This window comes from Coregonus clupeaformis, chromosome 21, assembly GCF_020615455.1.
Source record: "Coregonus clupeaformis isolate EN_2021a chromosome 21, ASM2061545v1, whole genome shotgun sequence".
Lineage (NCBI taxonomy): Eukaryota > Metazoa > Chordata > Actinopteri > Salmoniformes > Salmonidae > Coregonus > Coregonus clupeaformis.
In genome coordinates this window covers 3,827,318-3,842,586 of record NC_059212.1, presented here as the reverse complement: position 1 = coordinate 3,842,586, position 15,269 = coordinate 3,827,318, and positions in this window count along the sequence as shown.

Here is a 15,269-nt window from a genome sequence, read left to right as displayed (position 1 = left end):
AACGTGATCGTGATTCAACCAAGCGGTGGGCTTTGGGTTTGTGGAACGTTCAGCAATGGATTAATCCTATTTGACACAGAGTTTATAACTGTTGATAGCAATAGGCCTACTTGCTATGATGATTAATTATGCATTTCATTTGTAAAATAGTAATTTTGTTTTGTGTTTTGTGCACATGGACTTAAATAAATAGTGTTTTATAAGCCCATAAGTGCTGGCTACCAATTGGTTTATGACACTGAAATAAAATGAATTAAATAAATAAATAAAAAATCACAGAAGAGGCTCCTGCAGGAAAAAGTAGAACAGGGTTCCCCAAATGGAGGCCCGCTCCCCGAATTTGGCCCGCGGGTGATTTTATTTGTCTCCCCAAGTTTTGGAAATAAAAGTTTGGAAGTCTGTTCCAAAGTATTCCCATGCATTATAGAGCGATATACACTGCTCAAAAAAATAAAGGGAACACTTAAACAACACAATGTAACTCCAAGTCAATCACACTTCTGTGAAATCAAACTGTCCACTTAGGAAGCAACACTGATTGACAATAAATTTCACATGCTGTTGTGCAAATGGAATAGACAACAGGTGGAAATTATAGGCAATTAGCAAGACACCCTCAATAAAGGACTGGTTCTGCAAGTGGTGACCACAGACCACTTCTCAGTTCCTATGCTTCCTGGCTGATGTTTTGGTCACTTTTGAATGCTGGCGGTGCTTTCACTCTAGTGGTAGCATGAGACGGAGTCTACAACCCACACACGTGGCTCAGGTAGTGCAGCTCATCCAGGATGGCACATCAATGCGAGCTGTGGCAAGAAGGTTTGCTGTGTCTGTCAGCGTAGTGTCCAGAGCATGGAGGCGCTACCAGGAGACAGGCCAGTACATCAGGAGACGTGGAGGAGGCCGTAGGAGGGCAACAACCCAGCAGCAGGACTGCTACCTCCGCCTTTGTGCAAGGAGGAGCAGGAGGAGCACTGCCAGAGCCCTGCAAAATGACCTCCAGCAGGCCACAAATGTGCATGTGTCTGCTCAAACAGTCAGAAACAGACTCCATGAGGGTGGTATGAGGGCCCGACGTCCACAGGTGGGGGTTGTGCTTACAGCCCAACACCGTGCAGGACGTTTGGCATTTGCCAGAGAACACCAAGATTGGCAAATTCGCCACTGGCGCCCTGTGCTCTTCACAGATTAAAGCAGGTTCACACTGAGCACATGTGACAGACGTGGCAGTCTGGAGACGCCGTGGAGAACGTTCTGCTGCCTGCAACATCCTCCAACATGACCGGTTTGGCGGTGGGTCAGTCATGGTGTGGGGTGGCATTTCTTTGGGGGCCGCACAGCCCTCCATGTGCTCGCCAGAGGTAGCCTGACTGCCATTAGGTACCGAGATGAGATCCTCAGACCCCTTGTGAGACCATATGCTGGTGCGGTTGGCCCTGGGTTCCTCCTAATGCAAGACAATGCTAGACCTCATGTGGCTGGAGTGTGTCAGCAGTTCCTGCAAGAGGAAGACATTGATGCTATGGACTGGCCCGCCCGTTCCCCAGACCTGAATCCAATTGAGCATATCTGGGACATCATGTCTCGCTCCATCCACCAACGCCACGTTGCACCACAGACTGTCCAGGAGTTGGTGGATGCTTTAGTCCAGGTCTGGGAGGAGATCCCTCAGGAGACCATCCGCCACCTCATCAGGAGCATGCCCAGGCGTTGTAGGGAGGTCATACAGGCACGTGGAGGCCAAACACACTACTGAGCCTCATTTTGACTTGTTTTAAGGACATAACATCAAAGTTGGATCAGCCTGTAGTGTGGTTTTCCACTTAAATTTTGAGGGTGACTCCAAATCCAGACCTCCATGGGTTGATAAATTTGATTTCAATTGATAATTTTTGTGTGATTTTGTTGTCAGCACATTCAACTATGTAAAGAAAAAAGTATTTAATAAGATTATTTCATTCATTCAGATCTAGGATATGTTGTTTATGTGTTCCCTTTATTTTTTTGAGCAGTGTATAAAGTGCCTTCGGAAAGGATTCAGACCCCTTGACTTCTTCCACATTTTATTAGGTTACAGCCTTATTCTAAAATTGATGAAATTGTTTTTTCCCCCCTCATCAATCTACACACAATACCCCATAATGACAAAACAAAAACTGTTTTTTTGAAATGTTTATAAATTCTAAACTTCTTCCACTTAAGAATGATGGAGGCCACTGTGTTCTTGGGGACCTTCAATGCTGCAGAAATATTTTGGTACCCTTCCCCAGATCTGTGCCTCGACACAATCCTGTCTCGGAGCTCTACGGACAATTCTTTCGACCTCATGGCTTTGTTTTTGATCTGACATGCACTGTCAACTGTGGGACCTTATATAGACAGGTGTGTGCCTTTCCAAATCATGTCCAATCAATTGAATTTACCACAGGTGGACTCCAATCAAGTCGTAGAACCATCTCAATGATGATCAATGGAAACAGGATGCACCTGAGCTCAATTTCGAGTCTCATAGCAAAGGGTCTGAATACTTATGTAAATAAAGTATTTCAGTTTTTTTATTTTTAATAAATTAGCAAAATATTTGATAAATCTGTTTTCGCTTTGTCATTATGGGGTATCGTGTGTAGATTGCTGAGGATTTTTATTTATTTAATCCATTTTAGAATGAGGCTGTAACTTAACAAAATGTGGAAAAAGTCATGGGGTCTGCATACTTTCCGAAGGCACTGTATATACATTGAGTGTACAAAACATTAGGAACACCTGCCCTTTCCATGACAGACTGACCAGGTGAATCCAGGTGAAAGCTATGATCCCTTATTGATGTCACCTATTAAACCCACTTAAATCAGTGTAGATGAAGGGGGAGCGACAGGTTAAATAAGGATTTTTAAGCCTTGAGACAATTGAGACATGGATTGTGTATGTGTGCCATTCAGAGGGTAAATGGGCAAGACAAAATATTTAAGTGCCTTTGAACGGGGTATGGTAGTAGGTGCCATGCGCACCGGTTGAAGTATGTCAAGAACTGCAACGCTGCTGTGTTTTTCATGCTCAACAGTTTCCTGTGTGTATCAAGAATTGTCCACCACCCAAAAGACATCCAACTCGTCACAACTGTGGGAAACATTGGAGTCAACATGGGCCAGCCTTCCTGTGGAACCTTCCTTTCAACACCTTGTAGAGTCCATGCCCAGACGAATTGAGGCTGTTCTGAGGGCAAAAGGGGGTGCAACTCAATATTAGGAAGGTGTTCCTAATGTTTTGTACACTCAGTGTATATGATTGTATACAAATTTAACACAGGAGGCTGCTAAGGGGAGGACGGCTCATAATAATGGCTGGAACAAAGCTAATGGAATGTCATCAAACACACGTATTTGATACCATTCCACCTATTCCACTCCAGCCATTACCATGAGTCCGTCCTCCCCAATTAAAGTGTCACCAATCTCCTGTGAAATCTACGCAAGGTTTGAAATATTTATGTTATAGTCAAATATTATATCTGTTTGGGATTCTCGCGGTCAATTTGCAGTCAACAAATTATTTGTAATTATGTTCCGATCCACTCAAGAAACAGTCGGCCTGCAGCTGAATCTAGAATGATGATCTCTGAAGTAGGCTATCAGCCAACAATATTAATGGTTTGACACGTTTTACTTCAGTATTAGATGTTTGTCAAATTTCTACAGTTAAGTTTAGGCGTTAATTCCAAATGGTTTAGGTAAGTGTTGAAGGAAAACTCCAATCAAAAACGATATTTTGGTATTTGTTTCATTAGTCCACTTTCGAAACAGTGCCAAAATGTTTTGGATGTCAGCAATCAAGTTTTCAACATATTGGACTTTCGATAAGAAAATGTAATCGGTCACAAAAAATAAAAATAAACGAGTGCCTGGGATTGAACACATTAACCTCGAAACCGCAAGCCTAATAGTGCTCACCATTACTCCTAGTGGCCTGTTTTTAAAGCATCTCCCGACGTCCTGGGGACTTCGACGAACATTGCTTGGTTCTTACAATGAAAATGACTTTCTGACAAAATTAGAAACTTATAATGCCACTCGGAAATCTCTGACTACCAACTAGGGAACTCGAGCCTCTTTCTAGCGCTCCAACTTTCCAACCTGAAGATCACTGGCATCATGATTTGACCTCGTATTTTTCAGAGTTTTCCCAGTTGTCTTGAAAGCACCATAATATCTGAAAATGTAGCTAGACTCTTACCCGTATACATGGATGAACGCTTCTCCCTCTCTGTCATGGATGCCATGGTTGCCCTTAGCTAACCAACGAGGTTCAATGTTAGCCAGCTAGCTAACATTAGGCTATAACCATCATTATGCACACCTGGCAACCATCATTATGCACACCTGTGCCCCATTATTAGACACAACTGGACTTCATCACTACCCTGATTACTCCCCCTTTATTTAGCCCTCAGTTGTCATCAGTCCTTAGGTGTTATTGGTTTTCTCTGACGTTCAGTTCAGCTTCCCACGTTTGTTATTTTGCATCTATTCTGTATAAAACTCACATTCTGCACCTGCTTTCTGACTCCCGGCGTAGACGTTACAGAATAACACCTCACAATATGGAAGCAGTAGAAGATTCAACACTCTAGATCCAAACTGTTACAGACCTATATCCATCCTGCCCTGCCTTTCGAAAGTTTTTAAAAGCCAAGTTTACAAACAGATCACCGACCATTTCGAATCCCACCGTACCTTCTCCGCTATGCAATCCGGTTTCGAGCTGGTCATGGGTGCACCTCAGCCACGCTCAAGGTCCTAAACGATATTATAACCGCAATCAATAATAGACAGTACTGTGCAGCCGTCTTCATCGACATGGCCAAGGCTTTCGACTCTGTCAACCACCGCATTCTTATTGGCAGACTAAATAGCCTTGGTTTCTCAAATGACTGCCTAGCCTGGTTCACCAACTACTTCTCAGATAGAGTTCAATGTGTCAAATCGGAGGGCCTGTTGTCTGGACCTATGGCAGTCTCTATGGGGGTGCCACAGGGTTCAATTCTTGGGCCGACTCTTTTCTCAGTGTATATCAATGATGTTGCTCTTGCTGCTGGTGACTCTCAGATCCACCTCTACGCAGACGACACCATTTTGTATACATCTGGCCCTTCATTGGACACTGTGTTAACAAACCTCCAAACGAGCTTCAATGCCATACAACACTCCTTCAGTAGCCTCCAACTGCTCTTAAACACTAGTAAAACTAAATGCATGCTCTTCAATCGAACGCTGCTGGCACCCGCCCACCCGACTAGAATCACTACTCTCGACGGGTCTGACCTAGAGTATGTGGACAACTACAAATACCTAGGTGTCTGGTTAGACTGTAAACTCTCCTTCCAGACTCACATCAAAGTTAAATCTAGAATCGGCTTCCTATTTCGCAAAAAAGCCTCCTTCACTCATGCTGCCAAACATGCCCTCGTAAAACTGACTATCCTACCGATCCTTGACTTCGGCGATGTCATTTACAAAATAGCCTCCAACACTCTACTCAGCAAATTGGATGTAGTCTCTCACAGTGCCATCCATTTTGTCACCAAAGCCCCATATACTACCCACCACTGTGACCTGTACGCTCTTGTTGGCTGGTCCTCACTACATATTCGTCGCCAAACCCACTGGCTCCAGGCCATCTATAAATCACTGCTAGGCAAATCCCCGCCTTATCTTAGCTCATTGGTCACCATAGCAACACCCACCCATAGTATGCGCTCCAGCAGGTATATCTCATTGGTCATCCCCAAAGCAAATACCTCCTTTGGCCACCATTCCTTCCAGTTCTCTGCTGCCAATGACTGGAACGAATTGCAAAAATCTCTGAAGCTGGAGACTCTTATCTCCCTCACTAACTTTAAGCATCAGTTGTCAGAGCACCTTACCGATCACTGCACCTGTACACAGCCCATCTGTAATTAGCCCACCCAACTACCTCATCCCCATATTGTTATTTATTTTGCTCATTTGCACCCCAGTATCTCTATTTGCACATCATCTCTTGCACATCTATCATTCCAGTGTTAATACTAATTGTAATTATTTTGCACTATAGCCTATTTATTGCCTTGCCTCCATAACTTGCTACATTTGCACAAACTGTATATATATTTTCTGTTGTATTTTCAACTTTATGTTTTGTTTTACCCCATATGTAACTCTGTGTTGTTGTTGTTTTTATCGCACTGCTTTGCTTTATCTTGGCCAGGTCGCAGTTGTAAATGAGAACTTGTTCTCAACTGGCTTACCTGGTTAAATTAAGGTGAAATAAAATAATAAATAATACCTCTTCCAGACGGTTAATGAACAAGGTAATCTACTCCATCAACACCACGACCAGGTCCTCCGCATTCTCCACCGCCTCGACACCACCAGCGAGGTTCTCCATACCCCTATCACAGGGCCTCCTACCACGGGTCTTCACAGTCAGCCAGCCCCCCAGCCTACCCAGCCGTCCGCCCAGTTCAGCGATGCCCGACTGTCCCTTCCGTGGCTTCCTACTCCAGTGCTCCCTCTATTTCGCCTATCAGATGGGAGCCCCCACCACCGTCACCGGAGACAGCTGGGGCTCTGTCCCTATTGCGGCCAGGAGGGGCACAGGCTTCAGCGGTGTCCGGTGCGCCCTAACCCGGGGTCATCAAGAGCAGAGGGGCGGCCCCGTGACCTTCCGTCTCCCAGGGTAGCCATGAGTATTCCATTATCATCGTTTCCCGCCAAACCCTTTATGGTTCCTATTTCACTGGCTGGCTGTCCCTCAAGCGTTGTCTCTACAGCTCTAGTGGACTCCGGTGCAGCTGGGAACTTCATCGACCAGACCCTCGTCTCCTCCCTGAACATCACCTCATACCCGCTCTCCTCTCCTTTTCCTGTCCAAGCCCTAGATATGGGATCCGGCACAATTACGCAAATCACCACACCACTCACCCTCACCGTGGGACCCATGCAGCAGGAAAGTCTTCCCTTCCTCATCACCACCGCACCCGTACACAAGGTAATCCTCGGCCTCCCGTGGCTCCATCGTCACAACCCCACCATCTTATGGTCGAACATGAAAATCACCACCTGGGGACCAGGATGTTGGAGGACCTGCTTCCCCGTACGCTGTGGTTCCACACCGGTTGAGAGTCCTGTAAGTGCCCACCAATCGGTCCTCCCGTATCGTTGGCCCCGTGTTTTGGGACGTAGATGTAGACATCCGCCAGGCTCTGGAGAGGGAACTCGCTCCTGCCACCTGCCCTCCAGAACGCATCTACGTCCCCCACGGGGGGTGAGAGATTGGCTGTTGACTCTGGGCACATACACTACCAGTCAAAAGTTTGGACACACCTACTCATTCAAGGATTTGTCTTTATTTTTACAATTATTTACATTGTAGAATAATAGAAGACATCAAAACTATTAAATAACACATATGGAATCATGTGGTAACCAAAAAAGTGTTAAATAAATCAAAATATGTTATATTTGAGATTCTTCAAATAGCCACCCTTTGCCTTGATGACAGCTTTGCACACTCTTGGCATTCTCTCAACCAGCTTCATGAGGTAGTCACCTGGAATGTGTTTCATTTACATTTACAGTCATTTAGCAGACGCCCTTATCCAGAGCGACTTACAGTTAGTGAATACATATTTTTTATACTGGCCCCCCGTGGGAAACGAACCCACAACCCTGGCGTTGCAAACGCCATGCTCTATCAACTGAGCTACATCCCTGCCGGCCATTCCCTCCCCTACCCTGGACGACACTGGGCCAATTGTGCGCCGCCCATGAGTCTCCCGGTCGCGGCCGGCTGCGACAGAGCCTGGATTCGAACCAGAATCTCTAGTGGCACAGTTAGCACTGCGATGCAGTGCCTTAGACCACTGCGCCACTCAGGAGTATTTCAATTAACAGGTGTGCCTTGTTAAAAGTTAATTTGTGGAATTTCTTTCCTTCTTAATGTGTTTGAGCCAATCAGTTGTGTTGTGACAAGGTAGTAGGGGTATACAGAAGATGGCCCTATTTGGTAAAAGACCAAGTCCATATTATGGCAAGAACAGTGTGTGCAAACCTTTGACAGGTACTGTACATCCCTCACCGTTGGACACCCAGGTATCACCCGCACCATCCAATCCCTCTCCGAGAAGTACTGGTGGCCCACCTTGGTGCAGGACATCGCCCACTATGTCAACTCATGCTCCATACAGTGGGGAAAAAAAGTATTTAGTCAGCCACCAATTGTGCAAGTTCTCCCACTTAAAAAGATGAGAGAGGCCTGTAATTATCATCATAGGTACACGTCAACTATGACAGACAAAATGAGAAAAAAAATTCCAGAAAATCACATTGTAGGATTTTTTATGAATTTATTTGCAAATTTTGGTGGAAAATAAGTATTTGGTCAATAACAAAAGTTTCTCAATACTTTGTTATATACCCTTTGTTGGCAATGACACAGGTCAAACGTTTTCTGTAAGTCTTCACACACTGTTGCTGGTATTTTGGCCCATTCCTCCATGCAGATCTCTTCTAGAGCAGTGATGTTTTGGGGCTGTCGCTGGGCAACACAGACTTTCAACTCCCTCCAAAGATTTTCTATGGGGATGAGATCTGGAGATGGCTAGGCCACTCCAGGACCTTGAAATTCTTCTTACGAAGCCACTCCTTCGTTGCCCGGGCGGTGTGTTTGGGATCATTGTCATGCTGAAAGACCCAGCCACGTTTCATCTTCAATGCCCTTGCTGATGGAAGGAGGTTTTCACTCAAAATCTCATGATACATGGCCCCATTCATTCTTTCCTTTACACGGATCAGTCGTCCTGGTCCCTTTGCAAAAAAACAGCCCCAAAGCATGATGTTTCCACCCCCATGCTTCACAGTAGGTATGGTGTTCTTTGGATGCAACTCAGCATTCTTTGTCCTCCAAACACGACGAGTTGAGTTTTTACCAAAAAGTTATATTTTGGTTTCATCTGACCATATGACATTCTCCCAATCCTCTTCTGGATCATCCAAATGCACTCTAGCAAACTTCAGACGGGCCTGGACATGTACTGGCTTAAGCAGGGGGGACACGTCTTGCACTGCAGGATTTGAGTCCCTGGCGGCGTAGTGTGTTACTGATGGTAGGCTTTGTTACTTTGGTCCCAGCTCTCTGCAGGTCATTCACTAGGTCCCCCTGTGTGGTTCTGGGATTTTTGCTCACCATTCTTGTGATCATTTTGACCCCACGGGGTGAGATCTTGCATAGAGCCCCAGATCGAGGGAGATTATCAGTGGTCTTGTATGTCTTCCATTTCCTAATAATTGCTCCCACAGTTGATTTCTTCAAACCAAGCTGCTTACCTATTTCAGATTCAGTCTTCCCAGCCTGGTGCAGGTCTACAATTTTGTTTCTGGTGTCCTTTGACAGCTCTTTGGTCTTGGCCATAGTGGAGTTTGGAGTGTGACTGTTTGAGGTTGTGGACAGGTGTCTTTTATACTGATAACAAGTTCAAACAGGTGCCATTAATACAGGTAACGAGTGGAGGACAGAGGAGCCTCTTAAAGAAGAAGTTACAGGTCTGTGAGAGCCAGAAATCTTGCTTGTTTGTAGGTGACCAAATACCTATTTTCCACCATAATTTGCAAATAAATTCATAAAAAATCCTACAATGTGATTTTCAGGATTTTCTTTTCTCAATTTGTCTGTCATAGTTGACGTGTACCTATGATGAAAATTACAGGCCTCTCTCATCTTTTTAAGTGGGAGAACTTGCACAATTGGTGGCTGACTAAATACTTTTTTTCCCCACTGTATGTACCCAATCCAAATCTCCCCGGCACGCTCCAGCAGGGAAACTCCTTCCCCTGCCTTTGCCTCTGCGGCCTTGGTCACATCTGTCCATAGATTTTGTTACTGATCTTCCCCTATCTGATGGTTTCACCACTGTTATGGTTGTTGACAGATTCTCTAAATCCTGCCAATTTATCCCCCTCTCTGGTCTCCCTACCGCTCTCCAGGTCACTGAGGCACTGTTCCAGCAGGTCTTCTGACACCATGTCACACGTTACAGATAGCTGTTTCTTCCCCATCACTGTCATCAGAAGACTCTACAATGTCTGGTTCAATTAAAATGTTTTTACCTAAATCAGGGATTTCCTCATCGTCTGATTCATTTTCATAGTCAGAGAGAGTCAGCATGGCACGATCGTCCTCCAGAAAGTAGTCCATCACAACTTTTTCCCACTGATCTTTATCGATAGCGCATGTTAAATTCAGCTGTGAGCAGTAGAAACACTTTTGCAGTTCTTCATGATCAGTGGCGATTTTAGCATGTAAATCTTGGTGGGGCAAAAAAATTAATATGTTTTAGATTCATGCCAGCAAAGCCACTACACTACACAACACAACACAACACTAAACAATACATTAATTGGACTATAACGGTGACAAACTGTGCCCACAAAGTGTTAGAGCCTACATAAAGCTGTCCTAACAGCAGAGTCCCAACAGCAGAGTCCCAACACCTTACCACTGTTACACCTGGCTATCAGCGGAGCCTTGTCTGGCAGCGAAAACAGTTCATTCAGCCTAATTTACTGCCTTTAAAAAAAACATAGCTGATGTGGCTGACTTGCTTAAACAAATGTGGTTTCTACTGACAATTGAGATGTACAAACTATGGCATAAGGGGACGACGAGAGGATAAGAGGCAATCCGTAATTTCGATTAAGACATTAATGAGCGAGCTAGGATGGACGTAGTCAATAACTATTTGTTCAGCACTTTTGAAATGTACAGCGACAGAATTCAGAACATGGGCCATTCTTGCAGTATTCTCCCTGTACACCAAGTCAGAATCATAGGATAAATAAAGGGGGCATATAAGCAGACAATGAAAGCTCTTACAATATTCGATGATGACATTTCTCTAAAACAGGCTATAGGCTACATGTGCACCACCAAGTCAGAACAGTAGGCTAAGTTATGAGGGGAAAAGGGACCAAATTATTAGGGTGAGGCATATGGGCTACTAACAGCTTACTACACAACATACACTTAGTATTACTTTATTAGCTACAGTATACATATCTCCCTGGCATATTACATAATTTATGCAGCAGCATACAATACATTTTTGGACTCACCTTGTGCTGTGCTCACTTGAACAGGAAGGTGGCGCGGCGGTCCTTCGTGGGCAAATTTTGTCATCAAACTTTGACATCAAAGTCTGGCATTCTCCTGGATTTATGGTGCTTTCAAGACAACTGGGAACTAGGAAAAAAACAAGGTTGAATCATGACGTTGGTGATCTTCAGGTCGGAGCTCTAGAAAGAGGCCTGAGTTCCTGACTTGGAATTCCGAGTTGGATCACCGTTCAAAACTATTTTTCGCCAGTCGGAGCTTGTTTTTTTCTGAGTTCCCAGTTGTCTTGAACTCACTGAAGTCTGAGATTTCCCAGTTCTGAGTTCCCAGTTGTCTTGAACTCACTGAAGTCTGAGATTTCCCAGTTCCGAGTTTCCAGTTGTTTTGAAAGCGGCAGAAGTCATGCTGGATTGACAACACGGCCAATGTTGAATATTTATCCTTTTAAGGTTGGAAAAGAGACCCTTAAACCCAGACTTGGGACCACACACCCACTCCACTGAATAGCAGGCTAGTGATTGCTTTGCAATGCTTGCAGTTAGCCACTGATTCCTACCAAACCACTCATTGTTGAATTTGCGATTTCCAAATTGTTGTGTAATGTTTATGCCCAATGGCCGATGAGCACCGATACGTTTTATCCATAATTTCTCTTCATAATTTCTCTTCATATGACAAGGATTTAAAAAGTATTTGACAGTAGATTGTCGACTTGATTCATGATGATGACTGCTAGTTAAGATTTTGAAAGTATGATGTGAAATGATCAGTCCAATCAAAGCTACTGTAGATATAACGTGATTTGAGGTAATTTTACCTGTGGCCAATGATCTTGAGCCTTCTTGGATGGGCACTTCCAATGTAACTCTACGGCAGCACCCAAGGGGCTTGAATTTTTGAGCTCTCCCTGTAGCTTTTGCAGTCGTGTAGTGTCCCCATGAGTGACAGAACACTGAGCCAATCACGGTGCAACTAGAGAATATTACCAACCCCTACGCTCTGCCCCACCTGCCCTGAATGACGGGTAGCCACTGTTTATGATATATTTTAAAAAAAAAGCAGCAGTAGAAAGGATTATCTACAAATACTGAGCAGCTCATGTTATATAGACAGAAGCATGCTACATGGCAGACCAATCCGAACTCATCTGTCGGCATGTCCAGCCCATCCATTATCTCAGCCAATCATGGCTAGTGGAAAGGTTCCTGTCTTTTTCAGGGGCTGAACCAACTAGGCTCGTAAATTAAATGTTTTATTCATATTTACAGATGGCATACAAGTTTGTTATTAAGGCACGTGATTAAGGCACATGAAAGTTCACATGTTCCAGAAGGCATTTCTTCCATTTCTTCCATTTCTGTTTACGTTCAAATGCCTCTCCTGTGAAGTAGTGACGTGCGACATATGCCTAGCTTCCTGAAACGGGTCACAACTAGTGGGAACACTAATTCTATGCTTTACAGATGTAGACTGACGGTAACTCCAGATTGGATTAGATTCAGGCCGGTGACGCCGTTATGGTTTGTTGCTCCTGTATTAGTCAGACTCAGACATGAGTTAGCTATCACCATAGCTTAATCCGTCATTTAGACAATACAGAATACACTTGTATGAGCTACGAACTAACTTGCAAATCCGTCTTCTAGGCTAACGTTAGCAAGCTAGCTAGCTAATGTTAGCTAGCTTGTAGCTGGCTAGCCTGCCTGCTACAGGCTAGCTAACATTAGTCACATAACCAGCAGTATCTGGACAATACACAATAAATAATGATAATAATACTTGCATGACCTACGTCCTAACTAAGTTGTAATGAGGTAGCTAACTAGCTCGTTAGCTAGCTAGATACGCTAATATTAGCTAAAATGTTAGCTAGCCTGCCTCACTTTATGAAAAGATAGCTACCTACATAACCAGCAATAACGTTATCTAACGTTGTTAGCTAAGTTATACCAGAGATGTCATTATATTCTCTGGTTATACTCACCACCACCGGTTGTTGCACACAAAGCTAACATTAGTGGTGCAGACTTGGGGACCGACGACCTCCAAGCACCTATTCCGCATACTAGTGTCATTCGGCAGTGCACACAAACCATAGAACTGTTATGTGGGCAGCTTGTCTCTCCCTTTTCTGTTTCCCTTCCTCCTTGTTTTGTCCCCTCTTTTTCTGTTGTATCTGTATGTGTGTTTGTCCCCTTTATGTGGGTGTGTCTGGAGTGGATCAGGGGGCGTGCTCAGGATCTGCCTCTCCTGTGCAGCTGCGGGTTGTTTCCAGTGATTCCTGCCTCACGCAGCTGCATCCTATTCTCTCATCAACCTGCACTACTTATTCCTGGGCATGGCTCTCCACCGGCGCCAGATCGTTGTTCTTACCAGAGCGGTAACTTGGCTCACCAGTAAAGTTATTTTGTCTTTGTCTTCAGCCTGGCTCTCCACTCTCCTTAACCTGTCGTTTGTTTTGTCTTTAGTTTCGGACATATCTCCCAACCTGCCTGCCTTCCTGCCTGTCGGTCTGCCTGCCTGCCTGCCTGCCTGCCTGCCTGCCTCAGCCTCTCCTTCCTCCGGAGCCGACTAGCCCACTCTGTTCCTTTACTTCAGTTGTTTTTGGACTAAGACAATTTTAACTTGGATTAAATATTTTTGTTTCTTCCACTCCCTTTGTCGTGTTGTTTCTCTGAGTGCTGGGTTGAACCATAGCCTAACAGAACGATCTGGCCATGGACCCAACAGAGAAACAGCACGGGGCAAACAAAGACAGCTTCCAACAAGCTATCCAGGCTCAAGGAACGTTGCTAGGACAGCATGACCAGTTGATTCGGACTCTTGTGGAAGATAATCATCAACTGCTGAACCAGGTGACTCAGTTAACTACACACGTCTCTAAATTGTCTGTTATCAGTTCTCCATCTCTCTCTGACCCCCAGTTTGATGCACCCCAAGTTGTTTCCTCGGACACTAGGCAGGCTTCGTTCCGTCGGGAACCCCCTGTCACGTCGCCTGAACCGTTCAATGGAGAATTGGACAAGTGCCGGGGATTTTTGCTTCAGTGTGACTTGATTTTTTCGGCAGAGACCACTGTCGTTTTCTACTGATTCATCTAAGGTACATTATGTTCTGGGGCTGTTAAGAGGGAAAGCTCTGGTTTGGGCTGAGGCTGTGTGCTCAGATCAAACTTTGACTGGATTGACTTTTGCTGATTTCTCTGCTAAATTGAAGACTGTTTTTGACCATCCTGACCATGTGGGTAATTCCTCCAAGATACTTTTTAATTTGAGGCAGGGTTCTAACAGTGTGGCAGAGTACTCTATTGAGTTCTGGACGTTGGCAGCGGACTCCAAGTGGAACAATGTGGCACTTCAAGGAGCATTTCTAAACGGTTTGAATGAAGCCATTAAGGATGAACTGGCTGCTCGTGATGAGCCACATGATTTACATTCTCTCGTTTCCCTGTCCATCAAGCTAGACAATCGGTTGCGGGAGAGGCGTCGGGAGAGAGGCGATCGGCCACATCTAGGAGGACGAGTTCCCCAGCCTTCAACCACTCGAGTCTCGCCTCTCCGGAGTCGGCAGCTTCTTGTTCCTGATTCCATCCCGAGCACAGAGGAGGAACCTATGCAAGTGGGTCGAGCTCGACTACCTCCAGCAGAGCGGCAACGGCGCCTCCAGGCGGGTGAGTGCCTGTACTGTGGAGACGCCACACACATTCTGGCTACATGCCCTAAGCGGCCAAAAGACAAGGCTCGCTCGTAACGGTGGGTCTACTTGCGAGCCCAGAGTTAGATCCTGAACCCATCATTCCCCGATTACAAGTACCTGTAACCTTACGTTTCCAGAGTCATTCCCTGCCACTCTCAGCTCTCATAGACTCAGGTGCAGAAGATAACTTTATTAGCCACCAGTTCGTTACACAAGCTCGTATCCCCATGGAGCCACTACCTACCCCCATTCGGGTCACAGCCCTTGATGGGCGCCTCCTCGCGGAGATAACTCATCAAACCACCCCCGTTCCCCTAGTGATTTCTGGCAATCATTGTGAAAGCATTCAGCTAAGAGTTATGTCTGGCTCAGCCACCTCCCTAATCCTTGGCTTCCCCTGGTTGGCTCTTCACAACCCACAAATTGAT